Below are 23,611 nucleotides of genomic sequence, written 5' to 3'. Positions count from 1 at the left end.
AATTGACCTTCCTGGATGGAAGGAAGAATAGTTCGAATGGTTTCCATCTTGAACGATGGAACCCTGAGAAACTTGTTTAAGATCTTGAGATCTAAGATTGGTCTGAACGTTCCCTCTTTTTTGGGAACTATGAACAGATTGGAGTAGAACCCCATCCCTTTTTCTCTTAATGGAACTGGATGAATCACTCCCATTTTTAACAGGTCTTCTACACAATGTAAGAACGCCTGTCTTTTTATGTGGTCTGAAGACAACTGAGACCTGTGGAACCTCCCCCTTGGGGGAAGTCCCTTGAATTCCAGAAGATAACCTTGGGAGACTATTTCTAGCGCCCAAGGATCCAGAACATCTCTTGCCCAAGCCTGAGCGAAGAGAGAGAGTCTGCCCCCCACCAGATCCGGTCCCGGATCGGGGGCCAACATTTCATGCTGTCTTGGTAGCAGTGGCAGGTTTCTTGGCCTGCTTTCCCTTGTTCCAGCCTTGCATTGGTCTCCAAGCTGGCTTGGCTTGAGAAGTATTACCCTCTTGCTTAGAGGACGTAGCACTTTGGGCTGGTCCGTTTTTACGAAAGGGACGAAAATTAGGTCTATTTTTTGCCTTGAAAGGCCGATCCTGAGGAAGGGCGTGGCCCTTACCCCCAGTGATATCAGAGATAATCTCTTTCAAGTCAGGGCCAAACAGCGTTTTCCCCTTGAAAGGAATGTTTAGTAGCTTGTTCTTGGAAGACGCATCAGCCGACCAAGATTTCAACCAAAGCGCTCTGCGCGCCACAATAGCAAACCCAGAATTCTTAGCCGCTAACCTAGCCAATTGCAAAGTGGCGTCTAGGGTGAAAGAATTAGCCAATTTGAGAGCATTGATTCTGTCCATAGTCTCCTCATAAGGAGGAGAATCACTATCGAGCGTCTTTATCAGCTCATCGAACCAGAAACATGCGGCTGTAGCGACAGGGACAATGCATGAAATTGGTTGTAGAAGGTAACCCTGCTGAACAAACATCTTTTTAAGCAAACCTTCTAATTTTTTATCCATAGGATCTTTGAAAGCACAACTATCCTCTATGGGTATAGTGGTGCGTTTGTTTAAAGTGGAAACCGCTCCCTCGACCTTGGGGACTGTCTGCCATAAGTCCTTTCTGGGGTCGACCATAGGAAACAATTTTTTAAATATGGGGGGAGGGACGAAAGGAATACCGGGCCTTTCCCATTCTTTATTAACAATGTCCGCCACCCGCTTGGGTATAGGAAAAGCTTCTGGGAGCTCCGGCACCTCTAGGAACTTGTCCATTTTACATAGTTTCTCTGGGATGACCAACTTTTCACAATCATCCAGAGTGGATAATACCTCCTTAAGCAGAATGCGGAGATGTTCCAACTTAAATTTAAATGCAATCACATCAGGTTCAGCCTGTTGAGAAATGTTCCCTGAATCAGTAATTTCTCCCTCAGACAAAACCTCCCTGGCCCCATCAGACTGGGTTAGGGGCCCTTCAGAGATATTAATATCAGCGTCGTCATGCTCTTCAGTATCTAAAACAGAGCAGCCACGCTTACGCTGACAAGGGTTCATTTTGGCTAAAATGTTTTTGACAGAATTATCCATTACAGCCGTTAATTGTTGCATAGTAAGGAGTATTGGCGCGCTAGATGTACTAGGGGCCTCCTGAGTGGGCAAGACTCGTGTAGACGAAGGAGGGAATGATGCAGTACCATGCTTACTCCCCTCACTTGAGGAATCATCTTGGGCATCATTGTCATTATCACATAAATCACATTTATTTAAATGAATAGGAATTCTGGCTTCCCCACATTCAGAACACAGTCTATCTGGTAGTTCAGACATGTTAAACAGGCATAAACTTGATAACAAAGTACAAAAACGTTTTTAAAATAAAACCGTTACTGTCACTTTAAATTTTAAACTGAACACACTTTATTACTGCAATTGCGAAAAAACATGAAGGAATTGTTCAAAATTCACCAAATTTTCACCACAGTGTCTTAAAGCCTTAAAAGTATTGCACACCAAATTTGGAAGCTTTAACCCTTAAAATAACGGAACCGGAGCCGTTTTAAACTTTAACCCCTTTACAGTCCCTGGTATCTGCTTTGCTGAGACCCAACCAAGCCCAAAGGGGAATACGATACCAAATGACGCCTTCAGAAAGTCTTTTCTAAGTATCAGAGCTCCTCTCACATGCGACTGCATGCCATGCCTCTCAAAAACAAGTGCGCCACACCGGCGCGAAAATGAGGCTCTGCTTAAGCTTTGGGAAAGCCCCTAAGGAATAAGGTGTCTAATACAGTGCCTGCCGATATTATTATATCAAAATACCCAGATAAAATGATTCCTCAAGGCTAAATATGTGTTAATAATGAATCGATTTAGCCCAGAAACAGTCTACAGTCTTAATAAGCCCTTGTGAAGCCCTTATTTATGATCGTAATAAACATGGCTTACCGGATCCCATAGGGAAAAATGACAGCTTCCAGCATTACATCGTCTTGTTAGAATGTGTCATACCTCAAGCAGCAAGAGACTGCACACTGTTCCCCCAACTGAAGTTAATTGCTCTCAACAGTCCTGTGTGGAACAGCCATGGATTTTAGTTACGGTTGCTAAAATCATTTTCCTCATACAAACAGAAATCTTCATCTCTTTTCTGTTTCTGAGTAAATAGTACATACCAGCACTATTTCAAAATAACAAACTCTTGATTGAATAATAAAAACTACAGTTAAACACTAAAAAAACTCTAAGCCATCTCCGTGGAGATGTTGCCTGTACAACGGCAAAGAGAATGACTGGGGTAGGCGGAGCCTAGGAGGGATCATGTGACCAGCTTTGCTGGGCTCTTTGCCATTTCCTGTTGGGGAAGAGAATATCCCACAAGTAAGGATGACGCCGTGGACCGGACACACCTATGTTGGAGAAATATAATTAAAAAAAGCCCATAGGTGTGTACAGATATATTATGGACGCATGGTAGTAGCAAGTTTTGTTTATTGTCAATAGATGGTCTTTATTCAAATGTATAATATCTAGCCCTGCGTGGTGCAAAGTTATGTAATTTGGTTTCTCTGTGCACACTGTTGGATAGAAATAAAGAATTAAAAAAAATTGTTTGCTCTATCTGAATCATGAAAGACAATTTGTGGGTTTCATACCCCTTTAAATATCGACTATCAATCCTATGTTCCACTAAGCCTTATTTTACTGCATGTTTTATAGTTGTCCCTAAATGACCTCAGCATGAGGGAAATTAATACAAAATATAGAAACAAATTTTAGAGTAAAAAGATAAATATTTAAGGTAAACTGCAAAGTATTTTCTCCCCCACACAATTAAAAATGTTGATATTACAACCTCATATTGGTTAATATCCCTTTAAAGGACAGTAATGTATGAAAATAACTAGCCAAAGGCCAGAAAATGTAGTACACGGAAAAACTGGAGGCATATAGAGTCATTATCTTCACAATTATCAAAAACAAGAAACATGGGGGTTAATTTATCAAGTGCCGTCCGTCCGACATCGCTAAATGCCGACAGCATATGCTGTCGGCATTTAACATTGCTCAAGCATTTCTAGGGGTGTCAATCATCCCGATCGGATCAGATCGGGATGATTGCAGTCTGCCTCCTACGACTGCTGCTTCTTAACTTCCGTTTCTGGCGATCCTGAAACGCTGGTCATAGAAAGCAGCATCCGCTTGTTGTTAAATCTACCCCATAGAATCTGATTTCTAGGGTGTATTACAAAGCAGAACTAGACAATTTGGAAGGGCATGTAGTATAGGCAGCTACCTGGAGAACCACCATTATTGTTTACCAGCATGAGGTAGTTTCCAAGTCAGCAAAAGTCTATAAATCAGCCAAGTCTAAACATTTTAAAACAAATTAACATCTTGTTTGTGGCAATTGTTTTTCAATAGCCCAACTCCCCCCACCATTTGCCTTATTTGGAGGAGCCAATCAGGGCTTTAGTTCACAGACAATACGACTAGTTAGTATTAAATGCATTGATTTGCAGTCTGTTATCTGTTAAAGCCAATTAGGGGAAGCTATATAGCAGGCTGACCCTGGAGACGTCAGCATGGTGCATATCCAGGTATAAATTACATGAAAAGGCGGAAAATTATTTACCAGACGCTGCTGCCTGTAGAACCTTTTTGCCAAAACCGACTACAACATCAAACTAAAAAAATGTTTGTAAAGGTGTGCAAAGAAGACCACGTTGCTGCCTTGCAAATCTGTTCTACTGAAGCCTCATTTTTAAAAGCCCAGGAGGGTGCAACTGAAAAAGTAGAATGAGCTGTAATACGTTGTTTGGGAATTCTAACTGACTCCAACCTACCTGCCTCCAAGTAAGCTTTATGAATTAATCTCTTAAACCAAGAAGTTAAAGCACTGGTTTTCAGGCTTTGCTAACAGGCCAGATTTCGAGGATAACCTTGGGTGAAAGCAGTAAAATAACCATATATTATAATCGGCTGATTAGTTCACCTGTTAACTGGTACAGATATCCTTAAAATCGGGCCAGTTAGGGAGGCCTGAGGACAGGTTTGAAAACCAGTGGTCTAAAGTAAAAGCTGACATCTGACCTTTACGTTTTCCAGAAAAATGTGCAAATAAACTGGTGGTTTGTCTAAACTGTTTAGTAGTTTGTAATATTTTAGAGTTCGATATAAATTAGGAACTGCAATCTCTTGATTGAAACTAAAAAGTGTATTGAAAAATACTACATTGTCTTGCTGAAAAATAAGATATGTTACTTCATGAGAGACCTTTGTTATCTACTTATTAATCTGTGTGACATAAAGTAAATAGGCCTCACGACACGGGAATCAGGGAACACCTATCTACTATAGGTGCAGGAAAATCATCTACCCCTCTTGTTCAGCATCACAACAGACAAGTAGACTCTTTGAGATGGTGCGCCATAGAGCAAGTAAATAATCCCAGGAGAAGTGGAAACAGACAAAAAATGCTGAAAAAGTGGGAAATGTTCTGGATTTTTAAACTAAAGACCAGAACACCATATGGTCTGAACTCATATTATGATCTGATTAATTTCTGGGAATAGACCCAAAATCAAAAGGTGTTACAGATGTATATACATCCCTTCATTAATTTATGGAACAGTGTTGCAAACAAGTTTATATATGGTTGTATATATATTTTTTTAATATTTCTTTACTTGGGACTACTTTATTTAGCAATGTATGTTTTATTTTACATAAATAAAAGTCTAAATTGAGTCACTTTTACATCGTTATATATGCTCCCTCAGTTTAACGGTTGAAAAGAAATGAAGAGAAATTGCTGAGTATTTAAAAGTATCACTAGAAATAACTTTATCTTATGAATTGATAGTTTGTTCATGTGCTTTGTATATATTGGACTAGCATGAACATTTGTCCCTAAGAAATTTATTACATTCCACAAGTATCTGCACTCTCACTGCCAGGTATTCAACAACCAGGGTGCTTAGTCAGGATTACATTTCAATAGTAAACATATAGAGGCCTATTTAACAAATGTCTGTCGGACCTGATCCGACAGTGCGGATCAGGTCCGTCAGACATCGCTGAATGCGGAGAGCAATACGCTCTCCGTATTCAGCATTGCACCAGCAGCTCACAAGAGCTGCTGGTGCAACGCCGCCCCTGCAGACTCGTGGCCAATAGGCTGCCAGCAGGGGGTGTCAATCAACCCGATCGGGTTGTATTGTGGCGATTCCTGTCCGCCTGCTCAGAGCAAGCCGACAGGGTTACAGAGCAGCGGTCTTTAGACCGCTGCTTCATAACTGGTGTCTCTGGCAAGTCTGAAGACTCGCCAGAAACACGGGCCCTCAAGCTCCATTCGGAGCTTGATAGATAGGCCCCATAGACTGCACTCACTGGATTTGTAAAAAAAAAAAAAAAAGATTTATTTTGTTATATCATAGTGACGTTTCAGGATCCACAGACCCCTTCCTCAGACCAAACAACAAAATAAATACATTTTTTCACCAATCCAGTGAGTGCAGTCTATGGGGCCTATTTATGATGCTGCGAGCGGACATGATCCGATATTGTGGATCATGTCCGCTGCACATCTATAAATGCTGACAGCATACGCTGTCGGCATTTATCATTGCACCAGCAGTTCTTTTGAACTGCTGGTGTAATGCTGCCCACGGCAGATTTGCCACCAATCGGCCACTAGCAGGGGGTGTCAATCAACCCAATCGTATTTGATCAGGTTGATTTCTGTCTGCCGCCACAGAGCAGGTGGACAGGTTATAGAGCAGCGGTCTTTAGGCTCGCCGGAAACAGAGGGCATCAAGCTCCATACGAAGCTTGATAACTATGCCCCTATATGTTTTACTATTAAGAAATTAATTATATATAATAATAATAATAATAATATTGTTCCACATAGTATTCTGATGTGGATATCTCTTTCAGTTTGAATGTGTATGTTTCTTTTAAAATCTTTTTTACCCAATCAGGTGAAAGAACCCATTATTTAAGATGTATCAGGTGTAGTATAGCACAGAGCTATGACCACGGCTACCAGCCGAAACGCGTTTATCACACCACCTTCCTTCTTATGTGTGTATCTCCTTGTGGTTTTTATACTTTGGAAAACTAAAAGTCAAGTTTGATCTACTTTGGACGTCTGTGCTTACCTTTCTTTTGGATGGACTTCATGAGAGAGGGCAGATAACTCAGAAACTCTACTAGCTGAGTTCAAAAGGAGGAGCTTGAAAATCTCTCACAACCAAATTTAAATTCCAAAGAGGAGAAATTGGCTTTATAACAAGTCTGATTCTGACTAAAGCCTGAACAAAAGCCTGTATGTCTGGTAACTAAGAAATCTTCCTATAAGACAAAACAAAGAACTGAGTTTTGAACCCTTAAAAGAACTTGCTTACAAGCCATTATCCAAACCATATCTGAAACGTTTGTGACTCAGAAAATTAACTATTAAGTCTATGTCTGGGAGACCCCAATGACATATTGACTGGTTGAATATTTCCTGACTGAGAGACCACTACCTTGAGTGAAGGGACTGACTACTCAAATAATCCGCCTCCCAATTGTTAACTCCTCAAGGTAAATTGCAGAGTGTATGCAGTGATTGTTTTCTGCCCAGTGTAGAATCTGAGATACTTACAATTTCTTCAAGTGCCCCCCTGATAATTTATGTAGGCTATGGCTGTGATATTGTCTATTTGAAAATGAGTGTGGGGTTCTCTTTTGAGAAGAGGCCAAGCCTGAAGAGCTCGGAAGATCGCACAACGCTCTAGTACATTGATTGGCAACCTCGCCTCCCTTGGAGACCTCTGAGATCCCCAGACTGTACCCCAACCCAAAATACTTGCGCCTTTGGTAATTATTGTCCAAGATGGATGTGAAAACGACATTCCCAGAGATATATTCTTATTGGAATTCTAACATGATAGGGAGTGTCTGACAAACAGATAAATGCATTTTATGTGATAGAGTGTAATCCCTACTCCCCTGACTCAGCATGCCAAGTTGAAGAGGACTTAAGTGAAAGCAAGTAAAGGGAATTGCATCTAATTCTGCTACTATCAAGCCTATTCCTTTCCATACATACATATAGTTGCCGAAGGATGAGTCCTAGCCTGAAGCTCCCGACATGCTGCTTGTTACTTGATTTTGCGTTGATCTGTGAGATAGAGCCTCATGGAAACACAATCTATAATCAACCCTAAAAAAATACTGCTTTTTGAGGAATCAAAATACCTTTTGGGACATTTATCCTCTAACCATGACTACGAAGAAACAGTTACAGTTAGAGACCGGCAACGGGTTATGCCCTCCTGGGCTTTGATGCATAGTGGACAAGCTGGCGACCTCCAGCCCCACAATACTTGAAATCCAATACTCCACAGCACCATATATTAGTATAAATCTTCTTTATTTAAATGTTAAAAGCATACATAGAACAGGTATGCGACATTTCGAGACCACAGTCCCTTAATCATGCATCATGATGTATGATTAAGGGACTGCGGTCTCGAAAACGTTGCATACCTGTTCTATGTATGCTTTTAACATTTAAATAAAGAAGATTTATACTAATATATGGTGCTGTGGAGTATTGGATTTCAAGTACGAAGAAACAGTAGCAGTTTGTTGGTGTGAGAGACTGCCACAGATAAAGATGGCGCTTGAACCAATATATTGCCAAAGCAAAGAACAACTGCTACTAATAACAGAACTATTGGAACAATGAAAAGGATTGAATAAAAACCCTGGTCTCATTGCAATTTTGGAACTGAAACATTCACCCCATACTCTTTAAATCCTGAACACATTGAAAAAAAAAGCCATTTGCTTTTTGTGGATCTATTGGAACGTGTGAAAGAAGAAACCGTCCATGAAGAGGCCTTAGCCAAAAACCTGATAGCCTTGGGATACCAAATTAAGTACCCAATAATCCTGAACTGATTTTGACCAGGCCCCATGACAAAGGTTCACTCTGCCCTCCACCAGAAGAGAATCTGGATCGGGTGCTGTACCTTTATGCTGATTTTGAAGTAGAAACTGACTTTTTGTTTTGATTTGTTTCAAACTAGGTTAGTTTTCAAGATGATTCAGATTTTTGAGAAGTAGAATACTTTTGGTTTTTGGAATGACAAAAGGAACTAAACCTATTAGTAGGTCTTCATGTACCTTTAGATCTCTTGTCCTTGAGAAAAGATCCATTTCCTCCAGTAACAGTAAAAATTATAGCACCCAAACCAGGTCCAAAAACAATCTTGCATTGAAATGGCAAAGAGGTCTACTCTTTTATACCAAGTCAGCAGAACATAAATCGCCAACGCCATGTTCTTTGCATCAATATGTATAATACTTCAAGGGACACTGAACCCTGCACTGAACCCATGCAATTTTAAACAACTTTCTAATTTAGTCCTATTATTTTTTCTTCGTTATCTTGCTTTCTTTATTTGAAAAAGAAGGCATCTAAGCTATTTTTTGGTTCAGAAACATGGAAAGCACTTGTTTATTGGTAGGTGAATTTACCCACCAATCAGCAAGAAAAACAGTGTGTTCACCACAAATGGGCCGGCATCTAAACTTACATTCTTGCATTTCAAATAAAGACACCAAGAGAATGAAAAGAATTTGATAATAGGAGTAAATTAGAAAGTTGCTTAAAATTGCATGCTCTATCTGAATCACGATAGAAAACATTTGGGTTCAGTGTCCCTTTAAGATGTTCAATCTTAAAATAAAATAAAGCAGCCTCAGAATTCTGCTCAGGATTAGAATCCCAGGCATCAGAGGATATTTCACAATCTGGAGACTGATCAGTTGGAAAATTAAAATTGGATAGAGAATGAGAGGGCAGATTTTTGCCCTTTCTTGAAGGAGACAAAGTTGACAAAACCTCAGAAATAGTATTATTTTTTTTTACATATTCCTTAAAATTTTGATTAAAAACATAAATTATGCTTACCTGATAATGTAATTTCCCTTTGTATGGGAAGAGTCAACCGAGGGAACAAAGAATAGTAGGAGAAATATAAGGGTGAAAAAGATGTCAGAAGAAAAAAATATAATTCAAATTTAGGGCCGCCCATCAGAGAACACGGGCGGGAGCTGTGGACTCTTCCCATACAGATGGAAATTAAATTATCAGGTAAACATAATTTATGTTTTCCATCTTAATATGGGAATAGTCCACAGTTGCATTCCTTACTTGTGGGAAACATATACCCAAGCTCTAGAATACACAGAATGCTAACGGGAGCGAAAAAAGAGAAGTGGACCCTAATCTGAGGGCACCACAGCATGCAAAACCTTTATCCTGAAGGCTGCTTCAGCAGGAGCAAAAAACATCAAACTTGTAAACATTTTGGAATAAGTATGTAAGGAGAACCAGATAGCCGCCTTACAAATCTGATTCATAGAGGCCTCATTTTTGAAGGCCCAAGAGGAAACCACTACTCTCGTAGAATGAGCCGTAATCCTCAGAGGAGGCTTATGCCCCGCTGTTTCTTTGCTAAACGGATGACACTCCTCAGACAAAAAGATAAGGAAGTCTAAGAGGTCCTCTGACCCTTTCGCTTCCTGGAAAAGAGAGCAAACAGAGAAAGAGGTTTGTCTAAATTCCTTGGTAGCCCGAAGATAGAACTTCAAGGCACAAACTACTTCTAGAATACGTTGTAAACGTTCCTTTGATGAAGGAGGATTAGGACATAAGAAAGGAACCACAATCTCTTGATTGACACAACCTTAGGAAGAATGGAAAGCCAGATAAGGAGGGATGCATTGCAAGGCATCAATCACAGATACTCTGAGCGCAGAAGCAATAGCCAGTAGAAAAGGAACCTTCCAAGACAACAATTTAATGTCCACTTCATGCATAGGCTCCAACAGAACCCGTTGCAAAACCTTAAGGACAAGATTTAAACACAGGTCTGATCCCAGCAGAGCCTCAACAAATGGCTGCACATCTGGAAGCTCTGCAAACCTCTTGTGCAGTAACACAGACAGGGCCAAAAACGGTCCCGTCAGCGTCAGCTATCAGTGCCTGTGTGCTGTGCCCTACGTGTTTGTATTTTATTACATTTAACAAATAAAATGGACGTTTTAATTTAACAGAATCTTCCCTCTTGCATTTATCCGCAATATTGGATGGTGTTGCTAATCCTGAAAGTTGACTTAGCAGAAAACCCTTCTCCAGTTCATCCTGGAGAACAGAATAAGTAGGTCCTCCACACCTTATTGATAGATGCGACGAGCAATCAACTTACGAGCTTGAATGAGAGTAAAAATAACTCTCTTAGAAAACCCTCTCTTGGCTAAGACTAAGCAGTCAATCTCCACGCCGTCAGCCTTAGAGAATCTAGACATTGATGAAGAAAGAGACCTTGGTCAGCAGATTCCTGCGACAAGGTAACTTCCAAAGAGGAAATGATGACATCCCAACTAGATCCGCGAACCATATCCTTCGCAGCCAAGGAGGAGCAGTCAGTATCACAGACGCCTGCTTGACTCGAGCCACTACACTAAGTAGTGGCAACGGTTGGAAAGGATAAATGAGATTGAACCTCCAAAGCACCGCTAATGCATCTGTTAGCTCTGCCTGAGGATCTCTGTACCTCAACCCCTATCTGGGTAGCTTGGTATTGAGACGTTATAAGATCCGCCTCTTGCAAATCTCTGCAAACACTCGGGATGGAGAGACCATTCTCCCAGATGGAAGGATTGTCTGCTGAGGAAATCCGCTTCCCAGTTGTCCACACCCGGAATGTGGGTTGCTGACAGTGAACAAATGCGGGTCTCCTCCACACCAGAATCCAAGATAATTCCCTCAACACAAGGGAGCTTCTCGTTCCCCCCTGATGGTTGATGTAAGCCACCAAGGATATATTGCTCGATTGGAATATGATTAACTGGGACGAACCCAGCAGAGGCCAAGCCTTCAGAGCATTGTATATTGCCCGAAGATCCAAAATGAGATCAGGCGGGAGCTTTACCTCCTGAGACCAGAGGCCCTGTGCCTTCCTGGCACCCCAAACAGCTCCACATCCTGACAGACTCGCAACCATAGACACAATCATCCAGGATGGTCTTGAGACAGACGTCCCTTAGGACAAGTGCTCCGGACAAAACCACCAAGAGAGCGATTCTCCCGATTGGTTGTCCAGAGAAATCTGTTGAGACAGATCCGAATGATCGCTGTTCCACTAGTTTCCATCCTTTATCCATTGACTCTTCAAACAAAGAACTATCCTCAAGCGGGATAGTAGTACGTTTAGCAAGGGTGAAGATAACGCCATCCCATTTAGGGAAAGAACCTCACAACTCCATTGAGAGTCCAGGAGCGGGGACAATTTGTATAAGGGAGAAGAGGGGGAAAAAGAATCCAATCCTGTCCCATTCATTCATAATAATGTTCGCCATCTAACAGGAGCAGGGAAGGATAAGGTACAACCCTGTCCTCAAATTCTATCCAATTTAGGAAATAAAGGTTCATCAGGCATTTTGGCCACTGGGACCTCTGAATTCGCCAAAAACTTCCTTTAGAAGAAAGCACAAATTCCTAAACTAAAGTCTGGTTACTCCGCAGCCAGAGGTTTAGAGGCAGCAGACTCCGACCCAGAATGTTCATACTCTAAAGTTTCAGAAAGAACTTCATCCTCGGATAACCCTCAGTTAAATACAATAAATTATCTGATGTACTCTGGGAAGCAGTGCAATATGTAACCTTTCGCTTGCGCTTAGCAGGGCGAGGTAAAGCATTAAAGGCCGCAGACACTGCCGTCTGAACTGCGCAGTAACGTCTGGTGAAAAAAGCCCCCCTCCAGATAGAAAATTAGCAATGCTACGGGAAAAACTGCATGTGTAGAGATATAAGAATGTAGGGTACGCACCTCACTGGACGACAACTCCTCAGAGGTGGACGGCTCCGTGGTATCAAACATGTTTGATATTATAACATTATCAAGGTATATGGAACATAATAGAGAGGCCGGAACTAAAGCCTCCTCACCATATAAAAACAAGACTTACTCATTAGGAATAGAGGGAGTGCCCTCTAAAGTAACAGAATCCTCAATCGCTAGTGCAATAACCGGAGAACTAGAGAAATAAAACATCTTATTTTATTAAAAAAAAGGCACCCTTATACCCAAATAGCTGGGACACTCACTACCTCCTATGACCCAGACAGTACAGAGATTTATGACTCCCCTCTGATAGATACCAGGTCAGGTGAGAAAGCGCGCCAAGCTTGTAAACTGCATGGCTCTCAAAGTGAAAGTGAAACCTGTATATTCCATAACAGCATATAAGCCCATAACAGCTCACACATAAAAGCAGCATAAAATCAAATAAACATATAAGATTATTCCCCTAAGAAGATATTAACTCTTGATTCTATACAGATAAAAGGAGTCACACTGTGACCCAGTCTTCTTGCGTTATCATACATGTATAAAATATGAAACAATCTTACCAGAATCTACGCTGTGGAACAGGAAGACGGCCCTTCAAGTGTGACAGATAGTAGCATCGCTTATGACATTGACTTGAGTGAAGAAAGCAGGCAGTGAAACTCGTCAACGCTGATTGCCTATGGAGCTGTTAAAATGAGTCGGGATGGTTTCGCAGAAAGACTCTCCCTGCATCTCGGACTCTAACTTTCATCCATGCTCTCACTGAGAGGCTGACAGGACTACTTAAAACTCCAGTCCCATCTTGAAGAGTACTACCCTCCATAAGAGATTACTCTGAAATCTTCTAACACTTCTCTGCCAACCTCCTGTGAAGAAAGGCAAAGAATGACTTGGGTTATGAGGAAGTGGGGGAGGTATTTAAGCCCTTGGCTGGGGTGTCTTTGCCTCCTCCTGGAGGCCAGGTTCAGTATTTCCCAAGGAAGGCAGCTGTGGACTCTTCCCATATTAAGATGGACATCAGTAGATTCCCCTAGAGAGGAACCCACTGACAGAGCACAAGACACCTTAGTAGAAATTGCAGGTGTAGACAGAGTAAAACTGAATTTAAACAAGAACTGCAAAGTTGAGCTGGAGGACAAACAGTAGCCAGCTTGGAAAGCATACACATTGAAAAGTATATATAAAAAAAAAAAATCTGTGGATCTCCGTTCTAATGGGTCTGAATTGCTAGAAGGTACAGTTCCTGTCTGCTCCAAGAAAAATAAACTGTACTAGTAGAAATAACTAAAAACAGTTTAAATGCTTACACATTGAGAAAAACAGAACTTTAATTATTTTGTATGCACAGGGTACTGAAAGAATAAAATTATGAATAAATCACTGTTGAAAACTGCTTGAATGAACTAATAAACTTGATAAAGGAAGTGAGAGATAAATATACAATAGTGGAAAAGTATTAAATAACTATTTCACTGCTCTTGGTGTTTAGAGTATGTACCCTCTCCTAGTGGACGCTTTAAAAGGAGCAGAGAAAATTTACATCCACACAGAGATGTCTGCTGTAACCTGAAGCAGACGTTGCCCCACTGAAAAATGTCTGCTGCTTACTTAGGGGATAAGGAAACTAGTGGGCAACTCTGCAGTGCGGCAGGAAAAATGTTAATGCTTGCGCTGCTGGAATGAGTCACTCTGAGCAACCAAGCAGGCAAACAAGGTTAAAAGTAAATCTTTTCTTAAATAATAAAGAAATGAAAGTTATTGTATTGTATATTTCCCCCTGTATGAGTTGTCCCTCCTATCCACATACCATACGAATGTATGGGTTGGTAAATGTACACAAACATATATACATGTGCCCAAACTTTAATTCCCCTTACTGTCTGTGCTTACCTGTGACCCAGAGAAAATGGGCTTTAATATATGAACACTGTACCTACTAATATCCTGGGGTCTATGCAAGTGTGCATACTTACCTGAGAGACACAAACTCCACTGAGCTTACCCAGTTGCAGAATTTCTTCTTCAGTAGAGAACCCATCCAGTACTGTATAAAATCAGCAGACAATATGTAATAGCAGTACAACGACAATTTTAAACAGGAGGCGGCCCAGGACTAGTCCCTGTGACACCTGTGGCTGGTTATAGACAAAAACTTTATTTAGCCTTAGTACTGCTCTTTACTCCTTTTTTTTAACCTTGCTATACAAAGAGGTAAAATGGGTTAATAAACACCTTATAAAGAAAAAAACCTCCTCCTGGTGGACAAGTGTTGAATCCCAAATTTGTGGACTCTCACCACCCTAAGAAAGAAAACATTTTTTTTTATTCTTAACTGACAATATCTTGTAAACGTGTTACTAGATGAATTTAACATAAGGTGTGGAAAGTATATATTTCTTGGTTCTCTGATCGAGGTTATGCCTGGCATTCTGTGAGAATACCATGTATTTTACATTTTCTATGCCAGTTCTATTAAGGGTCAGATTTCTGCACCTCTTTACTTACTATCCTTGACTATACGTAGTACTGGGAAGGAAGGGAAAATAGGAGGGATACTTAAAGCTCTGGTCTAGAGTGTCTGCCTCCTCCTGGTGGCCAGGTGATGTAATTCCTAAGAGAAAGGTTTTGTGGACTCTCACCACCATTAGAAAGAAAAAAAAAGTCTTTAGACTGTCCCTATTTTCCTATCCAAGATATGCCACAATGCACCCGTATAAAACAAAGCAAAAACTATTGATGTCATTAAAAAGTGAAAAACCACATCCTACTTAGGTGGATTATCCATTTATTCAATAACTGAAAATTGTATAGGACATAAATGAGTAAGCCCATCAAGAACAAGTAAATGCCAACTGGCTTCCTTCAAATTAGCACATCTCTAACAAGAATATTAACAAGATGGGAAATACAAAATCTCATAGTTCATAAGTTTTCCAATAAGCTTTAGTCCACGTAGATAAGAGTGTCACAAATATAAAGACATCTCTCACAGCCTGAATAATGTACAGAAGGAATAGGTAGTCAAATGAAATGGGCTCTTTGGCAATAAAAGTATTTTCCTCCCAAGGAAATACCCTTTGACTGTCAGAAAAAACATAATTTATCTAAGAACTTACCTGATAAATTAATTTCTTTCATATTAGCAAGAGTCCATGAGCTAGTGACGTATGGGATATACATTCCTACCAGGAGGGGCAAAGTTTCCCAAACCTTAAAATGCCTATAAATACACCCCTCACCACACCCACAACTCAGTTTAACGAATAGCAAAGAAGTCGGGTGATAAGAAAGGAGCGAAAGCATCAAAAATAAGGAATTGGAATAATTGTGCTTTATACAAAAAAAATCATAACCACCACAAAAAGGGTGGGCCTCATGGACTCTTGCTAATATGAAAGAAATTAATTTATCAGGTAAGTTCTCACATAAATTATGTTTTCTTTCATGTAATTAGCAAGAGTCCATGAGCTAGTGACGTATGGGATAGCAGATACCCAAGATGTGGAACTTCCACGCAAGAGTCACTAGAGAGGGAGGGATAAAATAAAGACAGCCAATTCCGCTGAAAAAAAACTGAAATTATAAGCAGAAGAATCAAACTGAAACAGCTGCCTGAAATATTATTCTACCAAAAACTGCTTCTGAAGAAGAGAAAACGTAAAAATGGTAGAATTTAGTAAAAGTATGCAAAGAAAACCAAGTCGTTGCTTTGCAAATCTGATCAACAAAAGCTTCATTCTTAAAAGCCCAGGAAGTAGAAACTGACCTAGTAGAATGAGCCGTAATCCTGAGGCGGGGATTAACCCGACTCCAAATAAGCATGATGAATCAAAAGCTTTAACCAAGATGTCAAAGAAATGGCAGAAGCCTTCTGACCTTTCCTAAAACCAGAAAAGATAACAAATAGACTAGAAGTCTTTCTGAAATCTGAGTAGCTTCAACATAATATTTCAAAACTCTTACCACATCCAAAGAATGTAAGAATCTTACCAAAGAATTCTTAGGATTAGGACACAAGGAAGGGACAATAATTCCTCTACTAATGTTGTTAGAATTCACAACTTAGGTAAAAATTGAAATGAGGACAGCAAAACCACCTTATCCTGATGAAAAAATCAGAAAAAAAGACTCACAAGAAAGAGCAGATAATTCAAAAACTGTTCTAGCTGAAGAGATGTCTAAAAGGAACAATACTTTCCATGAAAGTAATTTTAATGTCCAAAAAAAGCATATGCTCAAACGGAAGAGCCTGTAAAGCCCTCAGAACCAAATTAAGACTCCAAGGAGGAGAAATTGGCCTAATGACAGGCTTGATACGAACCAAAGCCTGAACAAAACAATGAATAACAGAAAGATTAGCATTTTTTTTCTGTGAAAACAGCACAGAAAAAGCAGAGATTTGTCCTTTCAAGAAACTTGCAGACAAAAACCATTATCCAAGCCATCCTGAAGAAAGTATAAAATCCTAGGAATTCTAAAAGAATGCCAAGAGAATTTATAAGAAGAGCATCATGAGATGTAAATCTTCCAAACTCGATAATAAATCTAACTAGACACAGATTTACGAGCCTGCAAAATAGTATTAATCACTGAGTCAGAGAAACTTCTATGACTAAGTACTAAGCGTTAAATTTCCATACCATCAAATTATTAATTTGAATTCCTGATGGAAAAAACAAATGTTAAGATATGAGGTCTGACCTTAATGGAAGTGACCAAGATTGGCAACTGGACATCCGAACAAAAACCATATACCAAAACCTGTGCGGCCATGCTGGAGCCACCAGCAACAAAAAAGATTGCTCTCTGATGATTTTGAAAATCACTCTAAAAAGAAGAACCAGAAGCGAAAAAATATAGGCAGATTGATAACTCCAAGGAAGTGTCAATGCATACACTGCTTCCGCCTGAGGATCCCCGGACCTAAATAGGCCCCTGGGAAGTTCCTTGTTTAGATGAGATGCCATCAGATCTATTTCTGGAAGCCCTCACATCTCAACAATTTGAAAAAAAAAACATATCTGGGTAAAGAGACCATTCTCCCGGATGTAAAGCTTGATTGACAGAGATAATCCGCTTCCCAATTGTCTGTACCTGGGGAAAAAACCACAGAAATTAGATAGGAGCTGGATTTAGCCCAAGCAAATATCCGAAACACTTCTGTCACAGCCTAAGGACTGATAGTCCCACCCTGATGATTGACATACGCCACAGTTGTGACATTGTCTGTCTGAAAAACAATAAACGTCTCTTTCTTCAAAAAGAAGCCAAAAACTGAAGAACTCTGAGAAATGCACAGGGTTCCAAATCATCAAATGGTAATCTTGCCTCCTGAGATTTCCAAACCCCTTGTGCTGACAGAGATCCTCAGACAGCCTCCCAACCTAAAAGACTCGCATCTGTAGACATCATGGTCCAGGTTGAAAGAACCGAAGAGACCCGTAGAACTAAATGATGGTGATCTTAACCACCAAATTAAAGATAGTTAAACATTAGGATTCAAAGATATAAAAAGTGATATCCTAGAATCCCTGCACCATTAATTCAGCATAAAAAACTGGAAAGGTTTCCTATGAAAATGAGCAAAGGGAATCGAATCCAATGCTGCAGCCATGAGACCTAAAACTTCCATGCCTATATAGCAAATGAAGGAAATAATAGAGACTGAAGGTTCCGACAAATGGAACCCAATAAAATTGTCACTTGTCTGTTAGAGACAAAGACATTGACACAATCTATCTGGAAACCTAAAAAATGGTGACCCTTGTGTAAGGAATCAAGGAGCTTTTTGATAAGAAGAAACAACAAAGTTGAATCGTATGAGATTCCGCAGAACGAAAAGACTGAGCCAGTACCATGAAATTGTCCAAATAAGGAAACACTGAGAACCTTGAAAAGATTCTTAGAGCTGTCGCTAGACCAGAAGGAAAAGCAACAAATTGGTAATGCTTGTCAAAAAAAAAGAGAATCTCAGAAAAAGAAAATAATCTGAATGTAATCAGAAAATGAAGATATGCATCTATTATATCTATTGTAAACAAATAATGTCCTCACTGACCAAAAAGGCAGAATAGACCATATAAACACCATTCTTAAAGATGTAACACTTATATGACAATTCAAAAAGATTTTCTATCTTTAAGATAATGAATAGTTTTGAATAAAACCCCCAAACCCTGTTCCTAAAAATGGAACTGGTATAAATACTCCAGAAAAACTCCAGGTCTGAGTAGCGCCTTGAACCCAAACGGGTAACCAGCCACGCTTCACAAGTACCCAAAACATACAGATCTGAAACACACTTCAGGAAAGTGTGAGCATTACTGGAATAGCTGGAATATGATAGAGAAAAAAAAGACTTCTCACAGACGGTTTTACTCTGAATCCTATTCTGTACCCAAAATCTAAGAAGTTTGGACCGAATTGAACCAAAAAATTTCAAAAAAGTCTTAACCTGCCCCTTACCAGCTAAGCTGGAATAAGAACCGCACCTACATGCAAATTTGGGGAGCTGACTTTGAACTGTTAAATGGCTTAATTGAATGAAGAAAAACTTCCAATTATAAACATGTTACTTGGGGAAGAATATAGGATTCCGTTCCTTCGTAAAAACAAAAATCACTGACCAAAAAGGCACTAATATAAGCTTAAAATTTAGTCTTAGAACTCAATCTTGAAGCCCAGAGTAACAATTAAAGAATTGAATCCAATTATAAACCAAATAATTGATTATCTTGGAAAAGAAATATGGAATTTATAAATCAAATTAGCATTCCAAGATTGAAATCACAAAGTTCTTCTAGCTAAAATAGCTAAAGACATAGATTAAACCTCATTTGCGAAAATATCAAAAAATGACGACACAAATGAAATTATTAGCATGTTCACTTAACAATGCTAAACAAATCATAATCCGATACTTGATCTTAAAGTATCCAACCAGAAAGATGAAGCAATTGCAACATCAGCCGAATAAATTACAGGTCTACGAAAAGTACCTGAAAATAAATAACTTTCCTTAAATAAGATACAACCATCTGAAGGAAAAAAATAAATACTATTTCATATAGGAATAATAGTATGTTAAGCAGGAGTAGAGATAGCCCCATTAACTTGGGGAATTTTTCCTCAAAACTGAAAACTAACTGCCGGAAAAGAATACAATTTAAAAACCTTAAAGAAGGAATAAAAGAAATTCTCAGCCTATTCCATTCCCTAGAATCAGGAACTGGAAAAAAACTTCTGAAGAAACCACAAAAGGTTAATAAGCAGAATTTAAATGTTAGCTAGTCTTTAAATCAAAAGAACAAGTTACTTTAATATACAAAATAATCAACACCTTTTCAACAAAGAACAAATGTACTCTATTAAAAAATAAAAAAGTAGTTTTGTTAGTGTCAATATCTGATGAAGAAAATTCTGAATGAGAAAAAACACTATCAGAGAAGGATAATTCATTATGTTGTTGGTCATTTGAAACTTCATCAACTAAATAAGAAGTTTGAAAAAGACCTAAAATTTTTTATTAGAAGGTGGGATGTCAGACAAAGCCTTTAAAATAGAATCAAAAAAATATTCTTATAAATTCCTAAGTATATCTTGTACATAAGATGTAAAAAGAATAGCAATATATAAAGCATAAATACTAATGGACTCTGCATGTAAAAGTATATCATGATAGCTTATTCCAAACCATAGCTAAAGATAAACATTCATAACATTAAAATAAATGAACTTAGCTTTGGCAGGACTGATATCAGTCAACAGGAATCCCTTAGCATTTTCTGATACAGGAACAGTGTTTGAAAATATCTTGCAATATGTAAAAGAAAAAACAACATATAAAGCAAAATTATCAAATTCCTTAAATGACAGTTTCAGGAATGGGAAAAAAATGCAAAACCAACAAGCCTCTAGCAACCAGAAGCAACAAAAAAGTGAGACTTAAACAATGTGAAAAAAGTGGCGCTAAGTATGACGCCCACATTTTTTGGCGCCAAGTATGACGCCCACATTTTTTGGCGCCAAAAACGTCTGTAACACACATGCGTCAAAAATGACGCAACCACAAACAAACTGCCGGCGTCAACTATGGCGCCGGAAATGACAAAATTTTGCGCCAAAAAAGTTTGTGCCAAAAATGACGCAATAAATTGAAGCATTTTCTGCCCCTGCGAGCCTAACAGCCCGCAGGGAAAAAGTCAATTGAAAACTTTTTAAGGTAAGAAAAAATATTTATTCACATGCATTATCCCAAAATAATGAAACTGACAGTCTGAAAGAAGGAATACTGATTATCCTGAATCATGGCAAATATAAGGTTAAAACATATATTTAGAACTTTACATATAAAGTGCCCAACTATAGCTTAGAGTGTCATAAATAAAATAAGACTTACCCTAAGACACTCATCTACATATAGTAGATAGCCAAACCAGTACTGAAATGAGAATCAGTAGAGGTAATGGTATATAAGAGTATATAGTCGATCTGAAAAGGGAGGTAGGAGAAGAAATCTCTACGACCGATAACAGAGAACCTATGAAATAGATCCCCTAGAGGAAGACCATTGTATTCAAATAGACAATACTCTCTTCACATCCCTCTGACATTCACTGCACTCAGAGGAAAACCGGGCGAGTTGCACGGTCATCCATGCCACTAATTGTATATATGGAAAGAACATTAAAGGGACATCATACTCATATGCTAAATAACATGAAACTGATGCAGTATAACTGTTAAAAGCTGACCGGAAAATATCACCTGAGCATCTCCATGTAAAAAAGGAAGATATTTTACCTCACAATTTCCTCTGCTCAGCAGAGTAAGTTCTGTGTAAAAAGTTATACTCAGCTGCAGACCAGCTGCAGGTAAAAAAAATAAAAAAATGAAGAAATGAACAGCAGCCAATCAGCATCAGCAGTGCTGAGGTCATGAACTCTTTTACTGTGATCTCATGAGATTTCACTTAACTCCCATGAGATTTCATTGTAAACTTCCTTACACTGAATAAGGAAATAAGATGAGTGTGCATGAATGCTCGCTCCTTCCGCTGTCCCGGGACAGACATACTGATTTGTTGCTTAGAAGTCCTTTACAATGGGATGTGGCTACTGAGAAACTTTTGAGGTAAAATATATTTCTTTTTACATAGAGATGTTCAGCTGATATTTTCTAGTCAGCTTTTTACAACTATGCTGCATCACTTTCAAGCGTTTAAACATTTGGGTATTATGGCCCTTTAACATAGCTAAGCTCCATATGTCTGTTTGAGAGATATGTGCCACTTGTGGCAATGTGGGAATAGGACATTAAAGTTGGTGAAAAAAATATTTAACCTTTCTCACATTTATACAAATACAGGCTGCAAGGAATGGGGTATTCCTACTGAAATGTTTCACTATATCCTGACTTAAAGGCACATAAAAGTAAAAATTTAACTTTCATGGATCAGACAGAGCACACAATTTTAAACAACTTTCCAATTTACTTCATTCTCTTGGCATCCTTTACTCAAAGCATGCCTAGGTAGGATCAGGAGGTACTACTGGCAGCTAGCTGCTGCATGGATGTGAATATACATGCCTCGACTCATCATTGGCTCACACAACTAGATCCCAGGAGTTCATTGCTGCCTCTTCAACGAAGGATTCAAAGAGTACAACACTGTTACCAATGCACCAGGGAACTCTGGGTAAGATATACAAATTAGATATACAATATCCCACATTTTTTTGCTTCCAAGCAATGTGTTAACACACAACAATCCCCTTTATGGGGTAGGTTCAGCAAAACAAACCACTTCTGGAAAGCTGTTTTGAGTTTATTAACTCTCAGCAAATTAAACCTATCTTCTGCTAAGGTATTATACTCTTACTTTTATGTAATAGAGTATTTTAAACTCATGTTTTTACCTCCACCATGACTCAGATGAGAATTTGTTTTTTTCTCTGGAAATAAGGTACACGAACGATAACATATGATAATTTTCTATACAAGATTTAAATTTAATATGCAAAGAGCATATAAAAATAGGGTGCGCCTGAGTAATATTTGACAAAAAAGGAGAAAAAAATATATACAAAATAAGTGAAAAATAGTGTTGATCTAGATATCAAAAATAATAAAACATACAATATGACAATTCCTATTTGTCTGTTAGAAAATTAAAATACTGTAAAAGACAAAAACCGTGCTTTCAAAATAAAATATACATATGTATAAACACAATAATATTGAAAAATAATGAGTGCGCTGTAAAAAAAGGGGAGTTATAATAAACCTAAAGTATACAAGTGTTCCATACAAAAAAGTTCAAAGGTGATAACGTGAATTTCCACTGGAAGGAAAAGAGTTCAAATGTGGGCAGCTTTTCTTGAAGCCGATGGTGAGTCAGTGAATCTAAGAAGTGAAGACAAAAACAAGAAAGCGCCTCATGGTGTAGTAATCACAAACAAATGTGAGAAAGTGTTATGGAAGCAAGTGAACAGGTACTCACAAGTGAGGTGGCACTCTTATTACAAGAAGTGCAAACGAGCAGGCTGAACTGTAAACAGCAGCCAGTACGCTGGATGGACAAATCTTGTTGGTAACAAGGCAAACTGCAAAATTTCCACAGCCGGATAATATTCTCCTGCAATCTGTGAGTAGTGGAAAGATATGCTCCTGGCAGGGAAAAAGGAGAAAAGCAAATCCGACTGCACTGTGGTGGAAAGAGTGAAAGCCAGACCAATGTAATCTGATAGGCTCCTGTGTGTCGACCGGAAACTTCCCAAAGTAAAGTTTATATAAGCATGAAGAGGATTAGAGTATGGTAAAAAAACCAAGCATTTATTACAGCTAAACAACGCGTTTCTCGGCCGCAAGCTCTTGGCCGTTTCATCAGGTAGTATACAGGTTATGCCTACCGTGAGGCTTAAAAATACATACATCGGATGTGATTGGACGTGAAATCGGCCAATCATGGCATTGAGACATAATTAATACAATGCATGGAAAACAAAACAGTTTGTCTGTTAAAAAATAACTAGGTGAATAACTAGATAAAAGCAACAAAGTATTACGCCATAAGGGGCAAAAAACAAAATTTATGCTTAGCTGATACATTTCTTTCTTTTGCGATGTACCGAGTCCACGGATTCATCCTTACTTGTGGGACATTGTCCTTCGTGACAGGA

At 39.0% G+C, this 23,611-nt stretch overlaps 1 protein-coding gene across 1 annotated transcript in view; it reads right to left on the bottom strand.

Annotated features, from left to right (window-relative positions):
- The window catches only part of DNAJC1 (DnaJ heat shock protein family (Hsp40) member C1), an 823,579-nt gene that overhangs the window by 113,336 nt on the left and 686,632 nt on the right, over positions 1-23,611 (bottom strand). The window lies entirely within an intron of this gene.

Source organism: Bombina bombina, chromosome 5, assembly GCF_027579735.1.
Source record: "Bombina bombina isolate aBomBom1 chromosome 5, aBomBom1.pri, whole genome shotgun sequence".
Classification (NCBI taxonomy): domain Eukaryota; kingdom Metazoa; phylum Chordata; class Amphibia; order Anura; family Bombinatoridae; genus Bombina; species Bombina bombina.
This window is presented reverse-complemented; position numbering and strand designations above follow the sequence as displayed.